The sequence below is a fragment of the Pogoniulus pusillus genome, chromosome 8 (genome assembly GCF_015220805.1).
Source record: "Pogoniulus pusillus isolate bPogPus1 chromosome 8, bPogPus1.pri, whole genome shotgun sequence".
In the NCBI taxonomy this organism is placed as follows: Eukaryota; Metazoa; Chordata; class Aves; order Piciformes; family Lybiidae; genus Pogoniulus; species Pogoniulus pusillus.
This window is the reverse complement of record NC_087271.1, coordinates 39,503,956-39,529,061: the sequence shown is the minus strand read 5'-3', so window position 1 is coordinate 39,529,061 and position 25,106 is coordinate 39,503,956. Positions and strand designations below refer to the sequence as shown.

Genomic DNA, 25,106 nt, shown 5'->3' with positions numbered 1-25,106 from the left:
ACTAGAGCCTCATGTTTAGTTGCTTTTCCCTCGTGATTCCAAAGTCTTTTCTGAGATACCATGTTCCAATACTCAGTTGCCCGCACTGCGTGCATAGCTGATGTTCCTTACTGGTTTATGGGTATAATTTTTCCCCATTAGCTTCAATATTCCATTTAGCATTCATTATTAGTTGAATGTTGCAGCTGTGCTGTTACATATTGAATCACAGGAAGCATCAAGAGGAGAGGAAATGACTAGATGAAAATATGTGGCAAAATAGTTGGTTATAATGAAGAAAACTGTTGTTCAAGGTAACAGGAAACCACTGTCACTTGTGACCAAAAGACAGAGAGGGAATGCTGCAGCAGGCCAAGCTGGCACATAGCTAGGCAGATCATTCCAAATGCATGTGGATGAACAGTTGCCCTGGACAGGGCAGGGATGTGAATGAAGTGGAACCTTATGAACTTCAACAAGAGCAAGCGTAGGGTCATGCACCTGGGGTGGAAAAACCCTGTGCGGCAGTACAGGTTAGGGGCTGATCTATGGGAGAGCAGCTCAGCCAACAAGAGTGCTGTTAGACAAGCTCACCACGAGCCAGCAGTTTCCCCTTGTGGCCAAGAAGTCCAATGGTATCCAGAGGTACATTAAGATGTGTGTGGCCATCAGGTCGAGGGAGGTTTGTGTCCCCCTCTGCTTTGCCCTACTATGGCCACATGTGGATTATTGGTGTACAGTTCTGGGGTCTTCAGGAAAGACAAGGAACTACTGAAGGGAGTCTGATGGAGGGCTACAAAGATTAAGAGACTGGAACATAAGGGGATGCTGAGAGATCTGGGGCTGTTTAGCCTGGAGAAGAGAAGCTCCAGGGAGAATTTACTGTGGGCTCTCAGTACTTAAAAGGGCCAAGAAAAAGAGATGGGGACAGACATATTAGCAGGACCTGCTATGACAGGACAAAGAGTGATGGTTTCTAACTAAAAGAGAGAGATACAAGGGAAAAAAACTTTATGCTGAGAGTGGTGAAACACTGTCTCAGGTTGCTCAGGGAGGTGGTAGATGCCTCATCCTTGGGATCATTCCAGGTCAGATTGGATGGGGCTCTGAGTTACATGATCTAGATGAAGATCTTCCTGCACACTGCAGGGGGCTTGGACTAGATGACCTTCCAAGCTTCCCATACATAGAAACCACTGAAACTGATTTCCCATTGGAATGGGCTGCCCAGGGAGGTGGTGGAGTCACCGTCCCTGGAGGTGTTCAAGACAAGCCTGGCTGAGGCACTTAGTGCCATGGTCTAGTTGACTGGATAGGGCTGGGGGATAGGTTGGACTGGATGATCTTGGAGGTCTCTTCCAACCTGGTTGATTCTATGATTTCCATTTGAAAACAACTTCTTGCATCTTCAACATTGTCTGATAAGACTGAGAAGATGGAATCTTATCCATATATATATATACGGATATATATCAAACCCATTTCTTCATCAGGCCACAGAAAGTGTGTGTGCAGTAGCAGCCCTGAGGAAAAGAGCAGGCTGCAATCTGAAGCACTTGCTGGTGGAAAATATAGGCTGTAAAACTGCCAAGGGAGTATGGGTGCTGTTTATTATACTTTCATTAACTGAAGATTGCAGAAGCATTTTTAGATTTAAAAATTTATAACGCAAGTTCCTTTAATGCAATCAGCTTTGCTTGTGTAGATGACAATAGAATTTGTTACAAAAATGTAGAGGAAAAGAAGAGAAATAGCATTTGATTCTGACTAAACTTATTGTGCTGCATACAGAGCTCTGGGATTAGAACTATACATTAATATAAAATCAAATTAATTGTGTTGCCTTTCAGCCAAGCTTCTTGAATACTGCAGAAAGGGTATTTCTTAATCTTGTTTTGGTAACTAATGGTCTGAAAGAGTATAACTTACTTTTTGGGATCTAGTTAGCACTTCATTAATTACTTGGCACTAAGTAAAGGTTCTTCTAATATTGCTTGAATCTAGAAGCAGTTATTATTGTAACAAGTTGTTAGTTCAAATCAGTTTGATGGGAGGTGTCCCAACCAGGTCTCTGCTGAAGAATGTGGTTCCCTAAGGAATGAGAAAATAGTAGAAAATACTTTATTTATATAACCTGTACATGCTATTTTTTATTCTTACTCTGTGACTAAGTTGTTTGGTGAGTCTGGCTGCTCTCAATTCACACACTACATCAGAGTGAGAGGTGCTCAAGAAGTGAAAAATATTGATAATGTAATCATCAGTTTATGAGAAAAAAATGGGCACATTTTTTGTTGGGACTGTGTTATCGTATCTCAAGACTGTGTCACAGTGCTGAAGCACAGCTGTGGTACATGCCAGCTTCAATTCATTATTTCCTGATTTTGGAGTGCTTACCTATACATTTATACAGGCAGTGCTTGCACCAAGAGAGTGGTGAGAGCCTGCAATGGGTTGCCCAGGGAGGTGATTGAGGCTTCATCCCTGGAGGTGTTTAAGGCCAGGCTGGATGAGGCTGTGGGCAGGCTGCTCTAGGGTAGCGTGTCCCTGCCCATGGCAGGGGGGTTGGAACTAGGTGATCCTTGTGGTCCCTTCCAACCCTGACTGATTCTTTGATTCTCCCTACACTTTGTTTTGGAGTGCTTACCTACACAGTGCTTACCTATACATTCATACAGGCAGTGCTTTACATTGTACAGCCAATATCTAGGTTCTTCCAACTTCTGCTTCCATATTCCTGCTTCTTTGATCTGTGATTCTCGCTGGTGTCCATGCCTTTATTGTAGGTTAAAACAGGAGTTAGAACCGGATATATACATAATGTTGCTGTAAATATCCTCATCTTCCTCTTCTCCTTTCGAGGATGTTTATGCTTCATGCATAATACACAGTTATTATCTTCGACTCTTTATTAAAGAGGATGAACTTCCTGCTTTGGTCATAGCAAAATAGATTTTTCAGTTCATTCTATTAAACTTGAAACTAAGCATAAAAAATACTGTAATGAATAAAAATCTCTATACCAGAAAAATCTGATTTGAACAGACACTAGACACATGACATCTTTAAACTTCACAGATGGAGTGGGAGAACTTTACCAAGAATGCCATCCAGAGGAGTGGCTGTGTGCTTCATAGCTGCTCTGAATTCAGTCTGTTCAGCTGATGTGCTAATATTTGCTCCTAAAGGTGTTGAGATTAATGCTAGAACACCTCCCTGGGTATACACCGTTACTTCTTACCCAGTTCCAGCAATAAGAAAAGCATAAGTTAGAATTAGAACAGCAGAATAGCAGTCTGAGAGCCTGAACCATTCCTGGGTTTTTCTTAATGTATTTAAGGTCACAACATTTTAGAGACTATATAGCCAAGCAACACTTTCTGAACTTAGTAGATGCATACAAACATATATATACGTATACATATATATAAAGTGTCTGTATATATGTATATATATGTGTGTGTATGTGTGCTTTAAGGGGACTTCCTCATTTCATCTGCAAAGTATTCTTTTCCCAAGGTCAGCAAAGGTTCTTCCCCATGTCTGGGCAGCAAGGAAGCTGCACACAGATACTATGCTATTTCCTCGCTGTCTCTCACGCACCCTACGGATTTCTCCACAGGAAGAGGATGCTGTTCTTTACTGCATTGCCTTCCTACGCTCCAGATGTACCAAAGTCAGATACGTGCTGTATGTTAGACCCCTGAGAGGAGCTGTTTGTGACACGGGCAGTGCTAGTAGTACCCTGGAGGGAGCTAGAGGCAAAGAAGGGATTGGCATCAGAGAGGCCGAATGCAGATGTCCTCCTTTTCCTGCTTTCCTTGTACCCCTGTGCATTACAGAAGACAGTACGTCATCAGAGACAGCACTTGGAAACTGCTTAATAGAAAGCAAACAACTTTGGGTTTTTTTCTGTTGTATAAATATCCATCTGCACATATTCCATAAAGAATGAGGACACCGGGATGCCTGTGTGATTTATATATGGAAGCAGCACAAACATGGTGATTTAGAACAGGTTTTAATGACCATCTGAAGGAGAAAGATCCCAAATATGGGTGACAGCAACTGTTAATTGAAACTAGTAATATTTCATCTATGTAAACAAAGTAATGATCACGTCTGCTACAGGACTTCAAGAGATTTATCTTCCAGGCTCCCTAATATGGTTACATCTGTCCCCTGCTTAAATCCTATGTTCTTGCCATCTGCTCCAACACAACCTCAAGCAGTGATTAAACAGCTATTTGGAGAAGCAAAAAAGTCTTTTTCAATTTTTGAGCAAAATGTTTAACAACTGGGAGAAAGTTAAAAACCCAGAACCACATGCCCCTTGGCTCTGCATTGCTTCTGTCTTATGAAACGTTATCCATGAGATCCTCAGCTTCAGTTTCCAGGAAACTATAGCTGACCAGACAACACTGCACCCACAGATTTAATGCAGTCTTTTTATGGAGTGTCATAAATTGGAAGCAGATTAAGGTAATACCATTCAGTTAATCAGTCAAATTGTCATTAAGAGGTAGTGTTACACGGGAAAACCAGGAAGCGTTCTGCTTTAAAAAGGAGGAAGCTTCCTGGAATTCTTTAGCTGCACTGTAGGAAGCCTAGCCAGTTATATTCCTTTGAGATGTGCTGGGTACGTAGCTCTCCAAGTCCAGACATGGAGAAGGTGGAAGGACAGAACCATAGCTTGCTCTTTTTCTGGTTGAGAACATACAGATCCTGTGTTCCTGCCTTCTAGACAAAGCTACAGCCTGCCTGGTCCTCATGTGGGTCACATAATTAGGGAAGCATTTTACTCTGCATCCATACTCACAGAATGATCAGTCACAATCCATCTTTTGGTTCTTACTGGGAGCCTGAAAATCCTTGAGAGGTACTGAGCATCTTGTTATGCTAGAGGTACAACACCATGATAGTACTGCAATAGACATACTAAAAAACTACCTCCTCCCTTCTCTATGGATTTCACCTCATCATTCCCTTAAGCATCATAAGGAGAAACTGGACTTGGTATCTATGCTTCTTAGTCTGTTCTTTTGGCTGGTTTGCTTCTGCTGTCCCCTGCCATTTGACTTGCTCCTACTGGCAAAGAAAGGAAACCAGAGGTAAATCAGAATAAAGCAAATCTGCCATGTCTGATTCATCCACAGCTAATAACCCTTGTCTGAATATCTAAGAGCATAATGTCTGCTAGTACAAAGAGGTGCAGCTCTGTTGCAGGCCTTGCAATCTCTTGCTGATAGTTCAGCTTTAAACTTAATAAATACCATTGCTTAAATTACTAAAATAGATAAAATACATTGTTTTATGGGCAGTATTTTCAGGGTCATTGGTAGAAATGTCTTGGGCACACTCTGGGGATAAGCAGAGCAGCAAGTCATCATCTTTTGTAGGCTATATATCTTGCTCTGCAAGTCCTGTCTGTGATATTACAGTAGTGCATGTCAAGTGGCTTGTTGGGAGCTGGAATTCAGTGGAGTAAGTACTCTGATGTTATCCTCTATATCTGCTTAAATGAAAATTAGGAAGCCAAGTTACAATGTAGTTTTTAGTTACTTGTTTTTAAAGTGAGATAATGCCTCAGGTGCTGCACATTTTCCAGGCACAGCATTTTTTCTGCATATCTTGAGCATTATCAGGATGATTGAGTTACAGAGACAGGATGCCTGAAAATACTGACTTAGCAAACACTATTCAAAATCTTTTACATTAAAAGAAAAGGGCACACCAACATTTAGAAATCATCTATGTAAGGTTTCAGCATTCTCTCCTAGAACTGAGCAACCCATGTATGAAATAAATGCGAGTTTCTAGATCCAGATCCTTTCTTAAGCTGTGAAACAGTTTGTATACCAATAGAAATATCAACATCATCATAATTAACACATCATAATTAATAATATAATACATACTATAGTATATTAATATATGGTATTAATGTAATATATAAGTATGATGGGGAATGCAGAGACTGTTCAAAATGTCATTTTAAACAGAAAGGATAATCCGTCTTGTAGTATCTGTGCTGAAAAATCACTTTAGCTTTCATCAGAATAGCTTCTGTAATAGGAAGAAGAAAGAAAAAGGGGGGGAAAGTAAATAAGAAGTGATTCTGTATGTTTTTTTGAGAAAAAACATCAGAGATGGAGCACTTGGACTGGAAGTTGCAGTGTTTATAAAAGTATCTCAGCTGGAGACGGCTGCTGAACTTCTGAAATTTTGCAGAGATTTTTCCTGTATACTCTGGAAAGGCTTCAAAGTATGCTCAGCAGGCACGTTCCAAACATACAATGGCTGTATTTTAGTCAGTGTTCCCCTAAACTTCTACTGAAGCCTGACTGATTCTGTGGCCAGCAGTGACATCTCTAAGCTAATTTCTGTTTGCGTTTCATCCTTCGCGCTGATATGCTTGGGAAGCTGTCATTTAAAGATTGAAATCTGAGTCTTACAAACCTAAACCAGATGCATGCTAAACATTCAAGAGGATGAAATTTCTGTTTCCAGAGTTCTTTTTTTTCAGAAGAGAACAAGGAACTATTTTATAAAGAGAGCTCCTGACTGTTAGGATGAAGTTTGTGGTTAATAGTTTCTATAAATGTGCGGTGGTAAAGTTTAAAGAAGTAAAAATGCTAGAAGTAAGCATTCAACACTACTAAAATCTAAAAGTTTGTCACTTTATAGTGACATGCTACATGATGTCAGAAAATACACCTACCTGAGAGACTCAGAGGAGTATTACACCCTGAAAAATGGCACAGCCATAGAAATTCATAGAATCATAGAACAGTTTAGCTTGGCAGGGACATTAAAAATCTAGTTCCAACCCCACCACCATGGGCAGGTACACTTTCCACTTACCCTTTGACAGATGCATTAGAAAATACTTTAACACTAATTATTCTAACATAATGTGCCATTGGGGTATTTCGTTCCATATCACAGTTCATGACATTGCTTTTGCCAGCACACGATCTGAACACTTTGTAGCACATTACAATCAGCAACTGAAACTGGACCCATTTATTCTCTTGTTCTCTCCTGGGAGGAGAAGTGTAAACAAGCTACCTTGTTTTGCTGTGTTTTCTGTTGCTGATGCAGCTACAGATACTTCTAGTTTTCACTAAATGTGATGCTTTGGGTGTTACCTGCCCCCTCTCTTAATAAAATCACCCAGACTAGACTCAGTGGCTAGAAATTAAAGAATGAGACTTTATATTCACAGCTTAGCACAATATCCAAGCAGATATTTACAGTATCTGCAGCTATAGACAGAAATATATAAGTTAAAAAAGGTAATACAGAAACACAGCAGCCCTCCCAGAAACCAGAATCCCCAGGAAGGACTCTCAACCACCCTTCCAATTCCTTTCCACCCCTCTCCCTTATCCCAGACTTTGCCTTATGATCAAGGTGAGTTTGGAGAATCGACCAAGGGGGTTAGGAAGCAGACAGATTAGTCACACAACAGCAGGTTAGAGAAGTGCATGCATCCAGAGCCAGAGAGCAACTCTGTTATCTATATTTGTGTTCTTGTTTTTATCCATCTCAGCAAGCCTGTGAGTGCAGCAGACATCACCATTGTTTCCTTTTCACAGCCTAGCATCTCATTCTTCTCACTAAAATATCCCAGTTAGCTTCAAACTAGCACACTGAAGAAGGTAAAATAGAAGTGAGTCAGAAATTGGAAAGTTTCCCAATGGCCTTTAATTCTTACAGGGATTCTTTCTAAGATCTCACCCTGGCCAACTCTGTCTCCTGCACAGATGAAATGCATCAATATAGAAGAAAGCTCCTCTCTGTCTAATTGAGCATGGTACATTTTGCTTCCAGGACTGAGATTCTCATAAGTAACCTCAGCTAAGGGCTAACACTTTGAACATCGTACAATACTCTGCAGAAAGGCAATGCACACAAAGCCCTATGTGCTCCTGGTTGCTTACTTTGCCTGTGTCACAGCTTTTGTTCTCTAAATAGTTGGCATTTGAGAGCCACTGTTCATTACCATGTTGCTTGCCATAAGTACCAGTCCCTGCTTGCTTAGCCTGATGAAGATTTACAAAGTAAGCCAAAATCTCCCTTTTGGGAAGAAGGTTGCTGGAACTGAATGTGTGTTGTACTTGGGATTCCCAAATAGCTGTACACAGATGATAATTTGTGAACCCTGGATAGCATTTAGATACCAAATAGCCAGTGGAGCTAAAAATAGCTGAGTAAAGAGATGAGGCTGGGGACTGCCCATGTCAGTAAAGGACAAAAATTGGTACTGGAGGACAGTGCAAGAGCCAGACAAGGATATTGCTTTGGGTTTGTATAACAAAAGGGAATAAAGATGAAGGAACCTACACCATGGAAGCTACCACAGTTGCTCACACCAGGACAATCAGTACTTTCCTGCTATCCAAGCAAACTGAATTGAGGATCTCTGTCTAAATCAACAGCAGCTCAGGTGGGGTTTCTGGAGATGAGAGAAATATGGTGAAATTCAGAGCAGATTTTAGAAGGTGGACTTCATATCAAGCCACTTTCTCCATTATGGGTGAAGCCAAATAAAAGTGGAGTGGGATACTAGGACTAAACAAAGCATGTGGAGAACACAGAAAATATGACAGTATTTTCAGCAATAGATCCTCAGTTGAAATACTGTTTTGCATTTCGGCTTCTGGCCCAAAGATATATAGAAAAATAAGAATATTAGGAAGAAGTACCCAAAAGAATCACAGGAGATGACTGTAAGCTAAGAAAATACATTAAAATAGTGTGTTTAAGTGGTGTGATCTACAGGTGAAAATTAGAGGCAGATTTCTTACCTGCATTATCACCTTCATCATTCAGTGCAATCGGTATGCTAAGGCACTCATAGGTACATACATTTATAGACAGTGACAGCTTCTTTTTCAGAGATGAAAGTGCACAATATTTTCAGTAGCACACACTGCAGCAGCAGCAGCACCACAGTGGCTTGCTGGGGGCAGAAGAGCCACTAAGGCCTTCAGGCAGCATTTACTCTCAGCCTAGCCCACCATCATAATGCCCAGTAAGGGCTGTGATCTGCGGGCTCCAGCTTTGCTCTGCACTCGGCAGGTAAGCATGGGAGCACAGCTCCCAGCATGACTTCTGCTTCTGCAGCAGCTTCTCAGATTGAAGAAAGCTGAGAGCAGCAGCTGGGTGAAGACTTTTGTCCTACCTCTTGGGGAGAGTGGGCCAGGCAGTGCGAGTCCTTAGGAAACTTCTCTACATTTTTACACAGCAGGGTGGTTTAGTTGATGCCAGGAAGCAAATGAAACACATCTCACAGCTTGTCACATACTATGAGAGAGAGAAAAAAAACACCTTGTCAGATGAAGAGGCAATAGAAATTTGCATTAACACTCTTCATATGCGTGGCAATGCAATGTACTATGGCTCTGCCACTCTGTGCTAGAGAAAAAGTAGTTCTCCAAAGGGAACAAATAGCTTAGGAGGTTTTTTTCCTAAGGATTAGACATGTACATGTGTAATAGCAACATGCTGCAAGAACTGGTGTCAGCAATGCCTCCCAGCACAGTCTGATCACTGACTGGAGAAATTTCCCTCCTTTATCCCTTTTGCAGAAAGTTCAGGTGCATTATGCCTTCTCCATAGCATTTAATGTAGGCTGCTGCTGAAGGTAGAGAAGATCTTCAACAGTCTTTGGTTCTGTTCTTTGGGGTTTTAAAACTGACTTTGAAAAAATCAGACTGTGCTGATTTTGTTTTGAGGCAGAGGGAATGAACATGTGCATATGTGAAATTTATGTCACTGTGTGTAGCTGGCAAGAGAACGTTAAGAAAGGATCTTAACAAAAAGGTCTTCTGCGTCTTCCTTGTGTCCTCTAATCCCATTCAAGTTAATGGTTTGGATTCATGTGCATAGGAAACATCTTTTGAGACTTCTCAATTTCAATTTAATCAATTTTTTCTGTTGGTTTCTGTCTATTAAGTAACTGGAGAGAGGTATTTAAACCAACTGCTGCACAATGAGCCATGAGAAAAGGCAGCAGGCCGTGTGGATGCTTATAGGGCAGGAGGTTTGAAATATACTGGTGAGATATTTCCCAGTTTACAGCTCTTATCTGTTGAAAGCAGCAGAACAGAATGAGGGCAATTAGGCTTACTAGCTGGTCTAGTGACCTGTAAGAGTAAAGGGAATAAAAGTGCCAGAGTGCAATAAAGCAGGCAGCATTTGCAAAATAACAGCAAAAAAATACATAACAGCTCAAGAAACATCCTTAGGTTAAAAATATGGACTCTATGCTTCTGTTTTTACTGGGGGAAGAAACAAAGGGAGCTGCATGAAGCAGTTAGCTTTTCAGCAAAATACGCAGGCCCAGAGCTTGTCTCCCACTTCTTCACATGGTTTCTGCTCATGAGGCCCATGGAAATATGCCAGGAAAAATTAATCTGCAGAGGAGCACATTATCTCTTCTGCATAGTTCCCATGTAGTGTCCCAGAGAAAGACCATGCAGCTAGGGAGCTGGCTGGAAAAGCTGCCTGCCTGGGGAACACTGTCCTTGACTCCCACAGATCCCAGAGGATATGCCAGATTTCAGAGGGGCCTTCCTTGTTGTGATCTGAGATAATCTGAAGGTTTCTGTTGCTGAGTTTTCCTTCTTTAGATGAAAAGCAGAGACTGATTTGGGTGTCAGGACTTTTGCATACTGTGGAAGTTGTGGGCAGAAAGATGAGCGCTGGTGTGACAGCAGCTCTCTTGAAAGTACTGGCGGGGCACTGACTGAGTGTTAGGTCATTAAAGCTGCCTCAGAGATACTGGTCTTGGGAAAAGGGAACAGGGACAGTGTAAAGTCCCCAACCCACCCACCCCCCCTACCACTTGCCCCTCCCCTACCTTTCGTTTTTGGAGTTTCCAGGCTCTTGGGACCCAGGGAGGCAGAACGATGTCTTTAAAAGTAGCTGTTCCCCTGCTTTAATAGGTTACAAACATAAAACTGGGATCCAGTCTGTTGATTTACAGAAGAAATACCAAACCACCTTCATTTCAGTTTCCCATTAAGTGATGTGTAGCCTTCTCCTTGTCCACTGGGAAATCCCACGAAGCAGCAAAAAAACTTAAGTTTGCATTGATAAATGACTTAAAGTGCCTCTCCAGTTGGGGTCTGCAAGGCATGTGGAAGGGTCACAGCCTTCACATCCTCATCCCCTCAGGTCCTCAGGGGAATTCTGCATCCCTTCCATTAAGTGTCTTTGAGTCCTCTTCCCTCCTCCATTATTTCCTTCTCCCTTTGCTGTCTCTGCCACTCTTGCAGGAGGAGAAACTGTTCTGCTGTTAGCTCCCTCCCATATGGCTGTGCACTAATCCCCCCTCCCGCACACATTCATGCAAAGAGGGGAGAAACTATAGATGTGGCAGGAATGCTTCACTGAGCAGCAGTGTCTGCTACCCTGATTACATCTAGCAATTAAAAGGGTGCAAAAGAATCATGCTAAACAGCAGCACTGCTTTCCTCCCTGCTCTTTGCAACAACTGCAGAGCTCCCAAATACCCTCAATTTGAGTAGAAAGGTGTGGGGTAGGGAGTGTTAGAATTGAGAGACAGCTCTCAGTCACCTGCCTATTTGCAATGTCAAGATACTTCCTACAGGATTTTTTGTTATTATCTTTGCTCCCTTACTCTGTGTGGTCAAAAGAAAAAATAACCCTGGAACTTACTGAGGAGGAAAGTTAGGGATAAAAAAAGCCCAACCAAAAAAACCTGAAATTGGATGAGGTTTGGGAGAGGAACGTTTTGTAAAAGCTCAGCTCCTGTCTACCTAGATGGAAGGTTTGGGGGTTTGGGTTGAGGTTTTTTTTCATCCTAAGAAGGCACATGGAGAAACACAGCATTTGCCAGGTGCTGGTGATAGCAGGCTGCCAGCTCACTGCCTAGCAACTCACTCGGAGCACCCAGGGATATCCTGGCATTACACAGCCTGTCACGTCCCGTTGCCTAACGCTCGCCTTGACGCCCTCTTACTTGCTAACAGCCTGTTACATCAGGCTCCTCGCCTGGGAAACACCAAGCTGCCCTTCCCTGTCATCTGACCCACTGAGCTCACTCAATGACACCAACAGGGAAAGCAATAGAATCGTTTCTCTGGGTAGCAGATTTACTATACTGCCAAAGTCACAATGTGTTGAGGCAGAATGTGATGTCAAGTAGAAGCTCAGCGTCGTTGCAGCATGAGCATCAGGCTCCTCAAAATGTCAATAGGCATTTTAAACCTGATTTTTCAAAGCCAGTTAGTGATTGCCTGTGAAAGCAAGCCACAGTCTTTAAACAAGGTGAAAACAAACAAGCAAGCAAGCATACAAATAAAAACCTTCTGCTTTAACCACACCGCAGCAGCCTGGTGGTGTGATTTGGTGGTTAAATGAGATGAGTAACATTTAGACTCGAGCTGCTGGCTAAGGAAATCTGAGGTTCCAGCCTCATCAGTGACAGCAAGTTGCATAGGGGATCTGGGGCCTTAGATGACTGACAGATACTATTGATTGTCATCTTGCAGGTCATGGCTTCCCCCTCCCAGGACATTTTGTTCTCCAGAACCTCTCTTGTGGTACCCTTTAAGAACACACAAGGATACCTTGACTTGAATTCAGTAACTAACAGCCTGATCTCAGCGGTCACAGGAATGCCAATTTTGCAGGTGAAGGTTTTGAAAAACCCACTGTGCTGCCCTCAACACAGCTGTGCTCAGGCCTTTTATTCCCAGAACACAAGCATCTCAGTGAGATCTGGAACTGTGACAGCTAATGCGTTTTTCACTTAGGCCAAGAGTTGTGAAGCACACATTTTAATACAGTACCGAAGAGATGACTTTAGCAAAATGCACACAGAGCAAACTAGAGGCTTTCCTTCGACTTTCACCAAGCCAAAATCAAGAGCTATACTCTTAACCTGGATTTTATCTACGTCACAGTGTGTGTACACTTTTAACTGACTGCACATTTCTCTACACTTGAGTGGGACACAGGCAAAAATACAAAGCCTTCTGAAAATGCAGGTCTAAGTGCAGAGTGTTCCTAAGGCTGCTACTGCATACTAACAATGGAAACCAAAAGTAGTCTGATGGGGAAGAAAAGCATCAGAGAGAGCTAAAACTGATAAATTGTTGCAGAGGTAGAGCAGTCCTGACACACAGGAGGTAGGTCTGTTCAGAGCTGAAGAGCCTAGCAATCCCTGAAACCTCTCTGCTGTCCCCCTTAGTCACAAGGACCGTGTTTTGCTGTTACAGCAGGGCTGGCACCACACACATGGCTGGCACCAGACACATGCTAGACAAAACTGGCTTGCAGAGTTCTATACAGGACCATCAGGCATGATCAATAACTTGTCATCCACAAAGAATTAAAGCTCCTCCCAAAGAACTCATGAAATCATTCACAGTGCTTTGTCTGCTAGTTTGTGTGCTGGGAACAGTTATCAGTAGTGCTCAGAATGTAGAGCATCTCTGACCAAAAGACAAATCTTGCACATCAGAGAACATTGTAGCTAACTTCCTGTATACTACAACATGGCCAAATGTGTAGAATCTTAAACAGAAAGATTCTTCTTCCCCATTAATTCCTTTGGAATTACCCAAATATGTGCATAAGATCTTCTTTTGTTTTCTCAATAAGCTGTCTTAATACAGTTGTCCTGATGATTCTATGAGTGCCATGTGCACAAAGAGCTTTTTCCATGGGAAAATTCTGTGGCAGATAAGGATAACTTTTGCATTAACCAACAGAGTAAAACAAGTCACATCAGTGAAGGTGGTTTAATCTAATGCATTTCTGTTCAGTTTGTAACCAGGCAAGTGGGTACAATTGGTATGGTGTCTCAGCTGACACTATGGTGACAGTTAAAACAATATGGGAGCCTTGTGTATAACTCTAGAAATCAATGCTCTAATTGTGTTAGAAAATGTACATAAGTGCCTTCAAAAACAAACCAAAAATAAACTTGAGGAGGAAGTGCTTGAGCATGAGAGTGGTGAGAGCCTGGAAGGGGTTGCCCAGGGAGGTGGTTGAGGCCACATCCCTGCAGGTGTTTAAGGCCAGGCTGGCTGAGGCTGTGGCCAGGCTGATCTAGGGTAGGGTGTCCCTGGGCATGGCAGGGGGGTTGGAACTGGCTGATCCTTGTGGTCCCTTCCATCCCTGAGTGATTCTGTGACTCTAAAGCACCAGCTAAGAATAGTCAGTTTTAAATGGGGAAGAAATGTGCTATGATGCTGTTTTTCATTGGCATGACTCTTCATTTGCCTCAGTAAGGTTTCAGCAAGAACAGTGTTTTGCGCTGTCAGAAGTGCAAACCTTGCAGCATTTGATGCACTCAGCACAGTAGCAACTCTGTAAACTCCCTCAAAACATCCCTGAAGTATACTTATCCCAGTGGATGTTACAAGCATTTGAAGGCATTCAGGCAATGCTTACAATTAGTGTGATTCTTAACACTTAATGCCATACTACATGTAGTAGTGCATGCTCTATAGTCTTCAGCGTGTGCTGCATTTAATAATTCACTTACCTGGATTTTTTTATTGCAATACTTCTAGGCAGAAACTGTGGTTAGTTAATTGCATCTTTCTCTCAGCACATGGTGAGTACATTCATATAGGTGGCAGCTGTAAGGTATGTGTTGTGGTACCTCTGGGAGCTGTGTGGACATAGACATGACCATTTGCAGTTCACTCTGTAAGCCATCACCAACATGTTAGTTTTTATCAGCTTTATGTTCAGCTAGGGATATTTGGTGGTAGAAATGAGGGAGGCAGACATACTAGAAACACTCACATAAAGGCTGAAGGATTATCTCTGAAAATGTGTAACGTTTGCCAGAAGATAAAAGCAGACAGTGCTTGGACTCTAAACAACCAAACTGTCTCACAGATCATCCATCATTGTGCTGACCCAGTTCATTTTTTCCAATTCCATAGAAGTTAGTTTTTGAGCTTGTTGTTAAAGAGGTCATTGGAGCTGGTAGATCTTAAACCTGACCCAGCAACTGCCTGGCAGTGGGCAGCCCATGACTCTGTCTCTTTAGTCCTCCCCCTCTTCTCTGCTCAGAGGAGCAGGCTGGGCATTGAGGAAGAATTTTTCCGCCTCAGAACCTTTTGGCATCGCGGCGTGTTGCCACTGAGCAAAATCAGAGCCTCAAACCAGCACAACAGCAAAGTCCTGTGGGCAGCTCAGTGCTTGTCTAGACACTCCAGGCTCATCACCCAGACTCTGCCACACTGCCCAGTCTATCCCCACAGAGAGCAGAGAGGCGTCTCAGTGATTACTTGATTCCATGTGTCCCAGACAGCAGATGGGACCCAAGGAGTAAATTAAAATTGTTTTAGCCACAGTGGCCCCAGGGGATCTGCAGGACTCAGCAGCACTCCAGCCATGCCCTGTTCACTGCCTGCCCTCCCTGTGTCCAAGAAATCAGGGTAATTCTCAGCTGTCTACACAGCTGTACCCTTTCCAGGGCTCTCCTGACACCTGGGAAATCCTTCTGCAGATTTAGAACTGCTTGGCTTTGTCCTGTAATACTGAAGGGTCTCAGGGCAGGATTACTCCTGCTGAGCTCTCCTTCCCACATGTCAGCTTTGCATGTGGCTAGCTGCTAGCCTGGCTGGAGTGGAAATGGAAAACGTCTACACATGCTGACAAAGACTGTCTGCTGGGATGGCTGCTGTGCTATGGCCAGCAATGGGACTCCAGTCACCACTGACAGGGGAGTGACTGCCCAGGCCTGCGCTAAAATGCTGTGCTAGTGTGTCAGAGATCAGACAAAGCTTTACTCCTGAGCACAAGCTAATGTGTGAACACCAAGCTTCCAAGGTGAGCCTGGGCTTAAATGCAGCCCCAGAGCGGTGCTTGGTGGAGTGTAAACCCAGCTACGTGACTTCAGCAAGGTCAGAACATGGTCATTCAGACTACAAAAAGCCTCAACCAACCAGCATGTACCTGCTAGCCTCTGGCTTCTTGTTCTACTCACCAAAATAAAAGCAGCAGTGTGTGTCTTTGACAGCTTTTCCACCTTCTCTTTTGTGAAGCTATAACATTTTCCAAGATCTTCAGAAAATACTGTCAGGAAAGAGGAATGTGAACGTTCTTGAGTCATGCAACAGGAAGGACCTATACTCCTTGCAATTTTGCCACTCTAGTGCCCTTGCCTCTTAAAATTCCCCAGGACCCCTCTGCTCTGCTCTGGTGAGACCCCACCTGGAGTACTGCACCCAGCTCTGGAGCCCCCATTCCAAGAGGGGTGTGGAGATGCTGGAATGTGTCCAGAGCAGGGCCAGGAAGATGCTCAGAGGGCTGCAGCAGTTCTGCTGTGAGGACAGACTGAGAGAGTTGGGGCTGTGCAGTCTGGAGAAGAGGAGGCTCTCAGGTGACCTTCTTGTGGCCTTCCAGGATCTGAAGGGGGCCTACAAAAAAGCTGGGAGGGACTTTTTAGCCTATCAGGGAGTGACAGGACTGGGGGGAATGGAGCAAAGCTGGAGGTGGGGAGAGTCAGAGTGGAGGTAAGGAGGAAGTTGTTGAGCATGAGAGTGGTGAGAGGCTGGAATGGGCTGCCCAGGGAGGTGGTTGAGGCCCCATGGCTGGAGGTGTTTGAGGCCAGGCTGGCTGAGGCTGTGGGCAGGCTGCTCTAGGGTAGGCTGTCCCTGGGCATGGCAGGGGGTTGGAACTGGCTGATCCTTGTGGTCCCTTCCAACCCTGACTGATTCTACGATTCTATGATCCACTCAGTTCTTGACAGCTCCACACAATCTGGACTCCACCATGTTTAACTTAGAGGGAAGGCTGCAGAGTGCATTTTATAGAAATATACATATTCTAATAGCTGGAGTCTATAAAAAATAGAATAAAATCAAAGCATCTCTACACCTGATCCAGAAGTGCTCATACCTGGAATGTTGGCCATGACTGCTTGACTCAAAGTCATGACAGGTGGCTCTGATGGCTTCTGGCAGTGGAGAACCTCTTATCTCTTAGAAGCACCAGGATTTCCCAATTGCCCAAATACTTTTCTTCTTTCTTCTCTTTTTCTTCTGAAATAAACTGTAAATGTTTTAAAGTGAGATGAAACAAAGCAATAATGAAGGAATGGATATCCACAAGAAGGGCTGGAAGGAGGAACTGGGAAATTCCAGACCTGTCAACCTCACCTCAGTGCCAGGCAAGGTCATGGAAGAGGTTGTCCTGAGTGCCATCACAAAGCACCTACAGGATGGCCAAGGGATTGGGCCCAGCCAGCAAGGGTTTAGGAAGAGCAGGTCCTGCCTGACCAACCTGAGCTCCTTTTATGATCAGGTTCCTGCCTGGGGAATGTGGGGCAGGCTGTGGATGGAGTCTGCCTGAAGTGCAGTGAAGCCTTTGACACTGTCTGCCACAACAAGCTCCTGGCACAGCTGGCAGCTCCTGGCTTGTACAGAGTCACTCTGATACAGGTCAAGAACTGGCTGGAGGGCTGGGCCCAGAGAGGTGGTGAATGGTGCCACATCCAGCTGGCAGCTGGCACCAGTGGTGTGCCCCAGGGATCAGTGCTGGGCCCAGTCCTGGTCAATATCTTTACTGATGATCTGGACAAGGGGATTGAGTCCAGCATCAGTCAGTTTGCAGATGACACCAAGCTAGGAGCAGCTGTGCAGCTGTTGGAAGGTAGGAGAGCCCTGCAGAGAGAGCTTGCCAGGCTGAATGAGTGAGCAGAGGCCAATGGGATGAGATTGAACATCTCCATTGAAGAGAGATGTTGAGGTGCTGGAAGGTGTCCAGAGAAGGGCAACAAGGCTGGGGAGGGGCCTGGAACACAAACCTTATGAGGAGAGGCTGAGGGAGCTGGGGGTGTGTAGCCTGCAGAAGAGGAGGCTCAGGGGGGACCTCATTGCTGTCTACAACTACCTGAAGGGAGGCTGTAGCCAGGTAGGGTTGGCCTCTTCTCCCAGGCAAGCAGCAACAGAACAAGGGGACAGAGTCTCAAGCTGTGCCAGGGGAGGTCTAGGCTGGATGTTAGGAGGAAGTTGTTGGCAGAGAGAGTGATTGGCATTGGAATGGGCTGCCCAGGGAGGTGGTGGAGTCACCATGCCTGGAGGTGTTGAAGCCAAACTTGGATGGGGCACTTAGTGCCATGGTCTGGTTGCTTGGCCAGGTCTGGGTGCTAGGTTGGACTGGATGATCTTGGAGGTCTCTTCGGACCTGGTTGATTCTATGAAATAAAGAATCACAGCACAGCAAGATTAGGCCTAGAGATAATCATAAACCTGTATGGTAATGCAGAGGCTTTAACCTGGCAGCATGCTATTAGCCCCTGTCTGACTCTGCTGCACACCTGCAAGTAGAAGCAGCCTCAGAAGATGTGAAGGAACAAACATGATTTTTGATTCACCAGACAGGATATTTGGCTAGTTTTGCATTTGCCACACGCTCTAATCCTGACCTGTTACTTACAGGAGACAAAAATAGTTTCAGATAAAAGTTGTGTAACTCAAAGGCTGCAGAGGAGTTGTCAGGTCACTGATGTGAGCTGAGCCCAACAATTTAGCTTCACCATTTGCTGGATTTTTTACATTTTAAAACTTGTTGGTTGGACAGGGCTGGGTGCTAGGTTGGACTGGATGACCTTGGAAGTCTCTTCCAACCTGCTTGATTCTATGATTGTATGTTCAAAGCACCACATACAATGCCTGAGGTCTTGCCACATACAGACACAGGGACAAACTGCTTCTGCTACTGCCAGCTGGACATAGCCAAGGACAGAGCACACTGGGGAGCTGCAGCAATTCATACAGAAGCATGTATCAAAAATGAAGACAACTTCTGGTTTAAAACACCTCCCAGTATATAAAGTCAGAGCATAAAGATAGTTAAACAGAGGGGGGATGACTTCTACTTGCAATGGAAGCACACACAAAAAACCCAACTAAAAAGTCCTAACACATGGGAAGGGATCAGGATCAGTACAAGGGGTTCAGCGTCACGCCTGCCAAAAGCTAGCAATTTGCAGTAATGCATTGCACTCACTACAAATTGGAAAGGAATTTGAGACCAAAACAAATGCATGAACACTCAGAAAACACTCTATTTCTGGCAGATAGCATGCTTTTTTCCTTGAGTATCCTAAAATGTTTACAAAGTAGAAGAGTAGGGGAAAAAAACCCACACAAGGCTTCAGAACCATAAATAAAGGCACAAGATTATACTGAAATACAGCTCCTATAATGGAATGCAGAGTAATTACCTCAAGGGTATAATACCACTGGGGGAAGAAGGGCTGATTTGAAACAAAACAAGCCCTAAATACTCTTGCAGATGTGGGCATGTGGCAAACTACCTTCCTAAGAGCAGCTCTACTTCCACAGGATTTGTAACAGCAGAACAAAAAGTCCCCAGTGTGTGTGGGTTAAAAAAGCACTCCCTGGATGATAAATAAATAAATAAGTATCAAAGTGGTGTACAAACCTGCCTGCAGAAGAGGAGGCAGGAGACAATCCTGAGGAATTTGATTAAGTGTGTAAGAGCTGATAATGCATTCAGGAAGTTATACACTGCGTTACTACAAGTAGCGAGTGTATTTATGCATTATGGAAACCCTGTTGGCACCAAAAGGTAACCTAAGGAGTGAGACTGAGCAAACACTAAAATGAGACATTGTTGAGACAATATTGATATTGACTGGGTGAATTAACTGCTTGGTTCCTGCAATGAAACGTTAAAAGTGGTCGCAGTTCCCCTACAATGCAACCAGCTGCATTGGTTGTGGCAATTAACAGGGCAGGAATTATAGAATAGGTAGTTGATTTTTATTTCTGGAAAGCCTTCCCCACAGCTCTGTACAAATGAGTTACATTTGGGTTCTAATTCAGTCAGGAAGATCTTCCCAAGGATGCTCCTGGGCAATTCATTCCATTAGGAGAATCAGAACAGTGGAAAAGTTTAGCCACAAAATGGCTTTGCCTCACTTACCAATAGGCAGCCTGGAGCCCTAGGGCAAGTCTCTGCTACTGACTGTGGTGGAGTAGGAATTTCAACATAGCCCCTGGCTCCTCTGTGGCAGTGTTGGAACTGCTCAGCCATTGAGAGGCTTCCAGATCTTCCCAGGGTGCTGGGAAAGAGGCAGAGGATCTCTGACCTGATCCTGGTTCCTCTTGGCACAGAGCTTTGCAGAGGTGCAGGCAGCATCTCTTGCAGCTGTGCAAAGAGCAACAGAAGAAGGGGACAGAGCCTGAAGCTGTGCCAGGGGAGGTCTAGGCTGGATGTCAGGAGGAAGTTGTTGGCAGAGAGAGTGATTGACATTGGAATGGGCTGCCCAGGGAGGTGGTGGAGTCGCTGTGCCTGGAGGTGTTGAAGCAAAGCCTGCATGAGGCACTTAGTGCCATGGTCTGGTTGCTTGGCCAGGGCTGGGTGCTAGGTTGGCCTGGATGATCTTAGAGGTCTCTTCCAACCTGGTTGATTCTGTGACTGTTTCTAGATAAAGAGTTATTCTGGTCCAGCCTCCTTGACAGAGAAGCTATAAGCGTTGCACTCAACCACTCCCTTACTAGAAACCCGATGAAAACCTCAGGCAGCTCAGAATCACTTATTATACCTTACAGTACTGAAATAATGGTATGGTTTAAAATGTAGAAACACCCCTAAGATCTCTATCCACACAAACACACAGGTGCTAGAAACCACTCAGCATAACTCCTACCTATTAGCATCTATCTGAAACTGAGGTTCCTATAGGGTAGAACACTTCCTACTGTTCAGTAGCACTGAGGCTGTAAGAACACCATCAGTTGTGAAACACAGGAGCTTGTAATAGCTTATACTTCCCCACAGAGATCAAAAAGCTGCAAGAAAAGTTTTTTTTGTTTGTTTGTTTTGGAAATATGACTCAATACTCTGCTACCTTTGCAGAACACAAACCAATATGATCAACTTAAATATGAACTATAAAATGACTCAAGCTTATCAAGCTGGGAGAATAAGTCCTGAGGTGGTTACAGATTGCACTGCTCTGGGTGATGGGGTGGAGAGAAAAACCCTCAGTGAAGTGCTCTTTCGCCCCAGGAAGAACATCCCCTGCCCTCTAAGGGAAAGATGATAGCAGCTGCCCTACCTTCTTGGCCTGCCTGCACACTCCATTTGCATTTGAGATCTCTAGTTACAGGCATTGTGTCATGCTCTTTGCACAGGTAAATGCATACAAACTTCACATTCCTGAGATGCTTTGGGGTTAAAGAAATGTGACTTGCCAGTGCCTGATGTCCATAAAAGCAAATCCAACTGATCAGAGGATGAGCCTACTGCAAGGTATCCTGAAAGGTGCTCCCAACTACTTCTCCAGGGATGGCCATTCTGCTGTTGTTGCAGGGATGCATGCAGAGTAAGGAAGGCATGTGGTTTCCAGTTTGGTAACAAGTGGCTTGGTGATGTGGTTTGACAGCTCATTTTTCCCTGCATCCCCACTGGCCACAAAACTCAATAGGAGCTGTTGTAAAGGCCCTCAAGATATTCAGGAAGAAAGAAAGGGGGGGAAAAAAAACAATAACCTATCCCCTATCTACATATTGTACTGTATCTACTGAAAAGTGATTGAGCAGGTTGATTTAAGGGCACAGGTGTTTAAAAGAGGTCTTGCCTTGACTGGAATTAGAATGACATTTTCACAAAGAGAACTTTTGCTTTTTAACATTGCTATTGTTGAGAGACGCCAAACATACCCACCCTGGGGCAACAACTCTTCTTCCCAACTTGGCTTCACATTTCAGACAGTGTTCTTCAGTATAGACAATGATAATCATAGAATGGTTTGAGTTGGAAGGAACCTTAAAGATTGTCTGGTTCCAACACCCCTGCCATGGGCGGGGACACCTTCTACTAGACCAGGTGGCTCAATGCCCCTTGAAACTACCTTTGAAGACTTCCAGGATTGCAACCTCTGTAACTGCTCTGGGCAACCTGTTCCATTGTCTCACCACCATTCATGGTGAATTTCTTCCTACTGTCTAATCAAAATCTTGCTGCTTCCAGTGCTGGATGAGGCACTTAGTGCCATGGTCTAGTTGACTGGATAGGGCAGACTGGATGAGCTTGGAGGTCTCTTCCAACCTGGTTGATTAAGAGGTAAAGAGATTAAGAGGTTTGAAGCTCCTCATCCTGTCACTCTATGCCTTTGTAAAAAGTCCCTCTCCAGTTCTCCTGCAGCTCCCCTCAAATGCTGTAAGGCTGCTCTTAAGGTATCCCTAAACCCTTGCCTTCTCCAGGCTGAACAACCCCAGCTCTCTCACCCTGTCTTCACAGGAGAGGTGCTCTAGCTTTCTGGTGTTCAAAGCTCCACTGACAGCAGTTTCCAAGACTCATGAGCCCTACTGTCAGCCCGAAGGGTAATGGGGGATTTAAAAAGTGAAAGGGGAAAATATTCCAGCAAGAAAAGCTGCAACAGAACAGACAGCCCAAAGCACAGCCTGGAGCGCAGCACTCCAACACTTTTTAGCGCTGTATCTGTCACAGCCTATCCAACTGCACATCAGCAGAGACTTTCTGTAGCAGTGACATGTTCTGTTGTCTCACAGAGTACCAGTATGGGAGTATGAGTCTCACCTATTTTCTTTTTCTTCAGCACCAAAAGCACAGAAAAATGACATGTGAGAAACAGTGGGTTAGGAGTCTGGCTCTGCAAAATTACTGTCAGAAACTCAACAAACCCCATTCCAGAACACAGCCCCGTGGAATGCCAAGACCTCACAGCCAAAAAGAGAACATAAAGACACCTGGAGTACTGTGTGCAGATTTGGTTACCATTGTACAAAAAAAAAAAGATATGTGGACAGGATAGAAAGTGTCCAGAGAAGGGCCACAAGAATGGTCAGATGACTGAGAGCTCTGCTGGAACTGGGATTGTTCAGCCTTGTGTACCAGTACATGCAGGGTGGCTACCATGAGGATGGAGACTCTCTTTTTACAAGGAGTCCTGTGGAAATGACAAGGGGAAAAATGGATACAAGTTACTCTTGTGGAGATTTTAATTGGGCTCCAGAAGAAAATGTTTCACAATGAGAACAGTTAGACATTGGAATTGTCTCCCAGGGGAATCACAGAATCAGTCAGGGTTGGAAGGGACCACAAGGATCAGCCAGTTCCAACCCCTGCTGCCATGGGCAGGGACACCCTACCCTAGAGCAGGCTGCCCACAGCCTCATCCAGCCTGGCCTGAAACACATCCAGCCATGGGGCCTCAACCACCTCCCTGGGCAACCCCTTCCAGGCTCTCACCACTCTCTTGCCAAACAACTTCCTCCTCACCTCCAGCCTCACTCTCCTCACCTCCAGCTTTGCTCGATGCAGTGGTCTGCCCTATATTGGTCAGTTTTAAGACTCAGCTTGACAAGGTGCCAGGCCCTCTCATTTCAACTACACTAGGAAGGTAGAACCAGATGACTCTTAGGTTCCCTTCCAACTTGGCATTCTGTAAAGATGCCCCCTCAAATCACCACCACACAGATACTCCTTGACCCACTGCACTCCTGCCCAGTGTCTGTGGAAAGCATCAGTGGTTCCTAAAGCAGTCATGTGCAGCAAAGCTCATCTGTTGCAGGCACCTACTTGCATGGCACAGCTAGACAGAGAAAAGCCTTTTCTTCTGGCTAAAAATACTTCCTTCCCCTCTCTAAAGTGACAGAAGTGTATCTTTGCCTGACCTATTTTTCGCCCTTATTCATTCTGTGAAAATTGTGCAAAATTGACACTTAATTTCCAGGTGCTGTTGCTTAGCTTCCTGAATTATTAATGGGGGTAATAATTACCTCTGTTCATCATCACACGGGGCAGGGAAGAGAGGCAAAGATTACAATCACATCACCACCCTCATATCTGAGCAGGTTTATGGTATCAGAAGTTCCCTCTACCAGTCTCAAGCAGTAAGCTTGCATTTTATGTTATGGTCTAATGATATATTCTGCTGATCTACACTAATTGTATCAGTAGAGGAGAGCACAAAATATGCAAAAGAGATGGGAACCAGCCTTAAGGACGCCTGACTTGTGTTCAGGAGTGCTGGTAGTTGGAGCCAGAAGCCTTCAGTGGTTAAGGTGCACTCTGTGCTGGTTCTGACATGGGTTTACAAAGAGGAGAAGAAATGAGAGGAGGTGAGACTGGTAACAGGGAGTGTCAAGGAAGTGCTGAGTAACAGGAGAACTTCAGACCTCTTGAAAATGCTCAGAATTACTTCAAGAGTGAAAACAAGAGATATTTCCATAACACAGTATCTACTGTACCTGTACCAGCAGAGATGTATCAGAAGAGCTTCTTTTAGCAGCACAGCCAAAGAACCTTTCTGCCAAATCAGCTGACCTCCTGGCTGGGCTGACTGCAGATGTTCCCCATCAGCATCCGTCAGCTGGGAGTTACCATCCTGCAGCTGGGCCAACAAAAGAAATCCTGTGAGCATGCTCTCATTCTCTGGGCAAAGCAGGATGAGTTAGCATTAGCCACTTTCATCAGCACTTTAAATCACTCCCTAGACCTTGCCTGAGGTGGGCTAGGACACAGTCTCTCTGTCTGCACATAAAGGGGCCACAGCCTCCAGAAGAAGAGCCGTAATAAACCACAAGAGGACGACAAAGTCTTCTGTGGTCACAGTTGTTTACAATGTCCCAAGCAACAGTGATCCAGGTAAGCGAGCACATGCTGGTCAACAGTGGTACATCCCCACCTGGAACCTTTTCTAGCACAGTTGTGTCAGCAGACCTTTGTAGCGCTACAGCCTGAAGCCACAACCCCTGCAGAAGTCAGCTAAGGATGTCTTTGCTCTCAGAGCTGTGGGGCATGGAGATGTTAAGCCACCATAACCAAATCCAGGAGGAATAGTTAAATGGAACTCCTGACCACCAGGATTCACGTATTGGGAAGCTCTAGCACTATAAGCTGTTTGTCTAGCTGGGGATTTGTGCCATGCACAGGGCGAGACAGCTTACCATGTTGCTTTTGCAGTCCACCACCCACCGTGCAGGGGAGAGCAATGAGGACAGGTGGGGCCAGAAGGCTCTTAAATTGACATTGCCCAAGTGGCCACACTTGAAGACACTGGGCTGAGGTCTGAGCCAACTGTGGGAAAAAAGGGCAGTGAGCAAAACACTGAGAGGAGAAATCGC

At 44.5% G+C, this 25,106-nt stretch overlaps 2 long non-coding RNA genes across 3 annotated transcripts; both read right to left on the bottom strand.

The window, feature by feature from the left end:
* Nucleotides 1-1,649: 1,649 nt before the first annotated feature.
* Nucleotides 1,650-10,927, bottom strand: LOC135177922 (uncharacterized). Its single transcript, XR_010303248.1, has 4 exons — nucleotides 10,850-10,927; nucleotides 9,170-9,291; nucleotides 2,642-2,754; nucleotides 1,650-2,070 (listed from the first exon to the last, which is right to left on the bottom strand). It is a non-coding gene; the product is annotated as an uncharacterized LOC135177922 (long non-coding RNA).
* Nucleotides 10,928-14,521: 3,594 nt separating this feature from the next.
* LOC135177921 (uncharacterized) lies at nucleotides 14,522-24,343 on the bottom strand. 2 transcript variants are annotated; one of them, XR_010303247.1, is made up of 4 exons: nucleotides 24,231-24,343; nucleotides 16,882-17,034; nucleotides 15,937-16,056; nucleotides 14,522-14,638 (listed from the first exon to the last, which is right to left on the bottom strand). It is a non-coding gene; the product is annotated as an uncharacterized LOC135177921 (long non-coding RNA). The 2 variants fall into 2 exon arrangements; XR_010303246.1 differs by having other exon boundaries at nucleotides 15,968-16,056.
* Nucleotides 24,344-25,106: the final 763 nt, after the last annotated feature.